At 46.1% G+C, this 4788-nt stretch overlaps 1 non-coding gene across 1 annotated transcript; it reads right to left on the reverse strand.

Moving 5' to 3' along the window:
• Positions 1-4167: 4167 nt before the first annotated feature.
• On the reverse strand, positions 4168-4360 carry LOC119266135. The gene has a single exon (XR_005131876.1). It is a non-coding gene; the product is annotated as a U2 spliceosomal RNA (small nuclear RNA).
• Between the last annotated feature and the right edge of the window lie 428 nt (positions 4361-4788).

Genomic DNA, 4788 nt, shown 5'->3' on the forward strand with positions numbered 1-4788 from the left:
CCAAGTGCCGCCGCCGCCCCTCCCATGCTGCCGCCTGCCAGTGCCGCCGCCGCCGCTTGCCACCACCGTTGCCAAGTGCCGCCGCCGCCGCCCAACGCCGCCGCCGCCGGAGCCCCTCGCCTCTTCGAGGTACTAGCCCCGCGCCGCGTCACTTCTTCCCCTCGGTTCGGTTTTTCTCGTAGACCGTTCCGGTTTTCTAGATAGGTTCATTCCGTTTTTCTTTCCGGTTTTCCGATCCGGTTTTCTTTTCATCGGATCGGTTTTTTTTCAAAACCCTAGATCGGTTTTTTTTCGGTTTTGTTGTTTAGCGAGCGTTCGCCGGACCGTTCGTCTTAACGAACGTGATCACCGGTTTGCCTCGGTTAATGAACGTCCGTTCATTTAACCGTTCGTCGTTTTTCTTTTTAATCGGATTTATTCCGCTATTTTTCTGATAGCGATTTCAGATCCGATCTTCTTTCTGGTTTATCTTCTCGTTCGTTTATCGGAATCAGGTGATTCAAGCGCCTGGTGTTTCGTCTCGAAACCGCCATTCCGACTAACCAACTGAAACCAAGTTTTGCTACTATAAAATTTAACTTAGTTTCAACTTGCTAGAACCGAGATGTTTTCTTTCGTCGGTTGATTTTCGTTGCTTTATTTTGATTTGATTCTTTTGCAAACCACGGTTCTTAAGTTGAACTCTCTGGTTAGATCTTTTATTCGAGATTTACCTGTGCATTATATGAGTACTTATTGTATGCTTGTTGTTTGTCTGCGATAGATCACCCGGAGTGCGTCGCTTGTTACTTCGAATCTTTAGGTTTCGCGGATCATCAGCAAGGCAAGTAACACTTGATCATACCTTTCTACTACCCAGTTTTATTGCATTAGATCAATCCTCAAACATTGCGTGAGTAGGATCTAATTCAATTGTGGGATGGGAAGTAGATGAGGTAGTACCTATTACCTGTTTTACTTATGAAACCTTTGGGAGTTACTTCTACGTTTGCTTATTATGCCATGCTATGCTAGTAGACGTGGATTGGGTGAGTGATATCCATGACAGATGTGAGTTTGATAATTAATGGTTTATCTAAGGTGGCAACTTAAATACACATCTGGGTGGATTGAGGCACCTGGAGTTACCAGGACTTGCCTATTTTTTTGGAAATCCCGGGGGTACCGTGTGATTTTCCTATGGACCGCCACCCAGGCTCAAAGGGATCATAAGATAATTCATACTAGTAACTTACGTGTGCAGCCACAAGCCATTATGGGCTCTAGCATAGTTGACTAAGCTGCCACCTTAGATAAACCATTATGGGCTCTGGCATAGTGGACTAGCAGATGTAGGGGATGTAGGTGTACCGGTCTACCCATCGTAAGGTGCTAGCGCTTCTGAAAGACTATGTCTCGGTCATCCGTTTCTCAAACACCATGTAGTGCGAGAAACCAAACGGAGGCGATCGAGTCTTGTGGGGAAAAGTGCGCAAACCTCTGCAGAGTGTACAAACTAATCATGATTATCCGTGTCCCCGGTTATGGACATCTTCAGTATCTGGTACTTGAACTATCATTTGAATCTCAACATGTTACTCCAATTTAATACTGATGGGTTTGTTAATGAGTACTTTTTAATTGGGATTGGGGATGCTGTCAACCATTCTCAATGTTTAACAACCACCATGATAGTTAAATAAATTTATTCCTTTGCAGTAGGGAAAAACTGGCTTTACGCAAAACTATAACCATAGAGCTTACCACCAGCCATATATGCATGTAGTATAGGCTTATCATTCATTATTCTCTATGTGTTACTTTGCCAGCATATTCCATGTGCTGACCCATTTTCGGGCTGTAACTTTCATGTTGCAGACTTTTCAGACGACGAGTAAGGTGCTTTTAGGTCGTGGTTCTATACTCAGTGATGCCGTTGGAGTTGATGGACTCACTTATCTTCCAAGTCTTCCGCTGTTATCATTATTAGATGGCCTTAAGCCATGATTATTATAATAAGTCCTCTTCTGGACAAACGATGTAATAAGTGTGTGATTGCTACTCTGTTATAAATCCTTCGAAGTACTGTGTGGTGTCAGCATTACTGATCCAGGGATGACACCTGAGCACAGAGACTTGACCATCTGAGGTCGGGTCGCTACAGGTTGATGGAGATCCAGCAGCACGACGGTGTGGTGGTGGAAGTAGAGGCGATCTCGGCAGGGCTTCGCCAAGCTCAGCGAGAGGGAGAGGTGTTGCGAGGGGAGAGGGAGGCGCCATGGACTAGGGTGCGGCTGCCCTTCCTCCCCCCTCTTTATATAGGGGCCAGTGGGGAGCCGGCCCCTGGGAGATCCCATCTCAAGGGGGGTGGCGGCCAAGGGGGGAACTTGCCCCCCAAGCCAAGTGGGGCGCCCCCCCCCCACCCCTAGGGTTTCCAACCCTAGGCGTAGGGGAGGCCCAAGGGGGGCGTACCAGCCCGCCAGGGGCTGGTTCCCTTCCCCACTTCAGCCCATGGGGCCCTCCGGGATAGGTGGCCCCACCCGGTGGACCCCCGGGATCCTTCCGGTGGTCCCGGTACAATACCGGTGACCCCCAAAACTTTCCCGATGGCCGAAACTGGACTTCCTATATATAATTCTTCACCTCCGGACCATTCCGGAACTCCTCGTGACGTCTGGGATCTCATCCGGGACTCCGAACAACTTTCGGGTTACCGCATACTAATATCTCTACAACCCTAGCGTCACCGAACCTTAAGTGTGTAGACCCTACGGGTTCGGGAGACACGCAGACATGACCGAGACGACTCTCCGGCCAATAACCAACAGCGGGATCTGGATACCCATGTTGGCCCCCACATGCTCCTCGATGATCTCATCGGATGAACCACGATGTCGAGGATTCAAGTAATCCCGTATACAATTCCCTTTGTCAATCGGTACGTTACTTGCCCAAGATTCGATTGTCGGTATCCCAATACCTCGTTCAATCTCGTTACCGACAAGCCACTTTACTCGTACCGTAATGCATGATCCTGTGAACAAACACTTGGTCACATTGAGCTCATTATGATGATGCATTACCGAGTTGGCCCAGAGATACCTCTCCGTCATACGGAGTGACAAATCCCAGTCTCGATCCATGTCAACCCACATACACTTTCGGAGATACCTGTAGTATACCTTTATAGTCACCCAGTTACGTTGTGACGTTTGGTACACCCAAAGCACTCCTACGGCATCCGGGAGTTACACGATCTCATGGTCTAAGGAAATGATACTTGACATTTGAAAAGCTCTAGCAAACGAACTACACGACCTTGTGCTATGCTTAGGATTGGGTCTTGTCCATCACATCATTCTCCCAATGATGTGATCCCGTTATCAATGACATCCAATGTCCATGGTCAGGAAACTGTGACCATCTATTGATAATCGAGCTAGTCAACTAGAGGCTCACTAGGGACATGTTGTGGTCTATGTATTCACACATGTATTACGATTTCCGGATAACACAATTATAGCATGAATAATAGACAATTATCATGAATGAGGAAATATAATAATAACCATTTTATTATTGCCTCTAGGGCATATTTCCAACAATCGTGTAGTATATTTTTTGTGTAGCACGTCCCTCTACAAGAGCGTGGGCGCCGAGCGGCGGCCAAGACACAGGGGCCAGGGGAATAGGGAGATCGACCTGGAGCAGCGGAGAAAGGAGGCGGGCGGCTAATCGCAAACAAGGTATTAGGGAGAGAGAGGATAGATGGCCAGAAGCCGACGCTGACTGACATGCTTTAGTGCGCCGCCATGGAGTTTTTTTAGAAGGAGGATGACCCCCGGGCTCTTCATCTGGGAGATGTATGCAACCATTTTATTGATTATTCGCAAAGACATTACAAAGTAATAGATCAATATCTCTAAAGCCGCCATCTTGGAAACATATGTCGCTACTTCTATCCATTGATAAAGGGGTGCAGAAAGTGAGATAGAAACGCACTAGGTCCCATGATGGTATGTTTGCTATTTAAGAAAAGGTGGCAAGTTGTTGACCGCTTGACTGACGGAATTCCTTTTACATGTAATGGAAGTGGTATTTTGGCATGAAAAACAGAGATTGTAGTGCTGTTTTGACAAGTCAGTTTTCACTAGTGGTATTTTGAAATGTTTGTTTAGGTAGATCATTTTGGCATGTTTGCATTAGTAGTAGTGCAACACTAGGCGACACAAAGGACCCATGTCGCAAGCTAGATATGGGGATCCTTCAAGACATAAAATTTAATGTTATACTGTGTAGACTTAAAAATCTACATATCAAAATTCAAACTGATAAGAACCGATACTACACTTGATCATAAACAAAAGGCCTAGAAAAGTATAGGCATGTTTGATTTTGATTAGTGATATTTTGGCTATTATCTCAAAGAACAATCTTTTCTTAGTAACATCTCAAAGAACAGTCTTGAGCCAACTATTGGCGATCGTTCCAGTTCGCTACGAGCATTCATGAGCGTGTAGCATCATACGTTGGCCTGTTGTGGCCCAACTAAGAGAAAGACTAAATACGTTGGCCTGTTGTGCCCTCTCGGAGATGGAAAAACATGTTTTATTTGATTTTCATTCCGCGAAACACACGGTTTTGATTCTACGAGAGACATGGATTTGCTGTCGTGAGAGGCAAAACAAAAAAAAATGCATTTTTTCGCGAGAAGCAAGGTTTTGCTTCCGCGAGAGGCAGTAGTGCCTTTCTGAAACGTAAAAAAAGACTTCTTTTCCTTCCATGAGAGGCATGAGTTTACTTCTCGTG

The sequence above is a fragment of the Triticum dicoccoides genome, chromosome 2B (genome assembly GCF_002162155.2).
Source record: "Triticum dicoccoides isolate Atlit2015 ecotype Zavitan chromosome 2B, WEW_v2.0, whole genome shotgun sequence".
NCBI classification, from domain to species: domain Eukaryota; kingdom Viridiplantae; phylum Streptophyta; class Magnoliopsida; order Poales; family Poaceae; genus Triticum; species Triticum dicoccoides.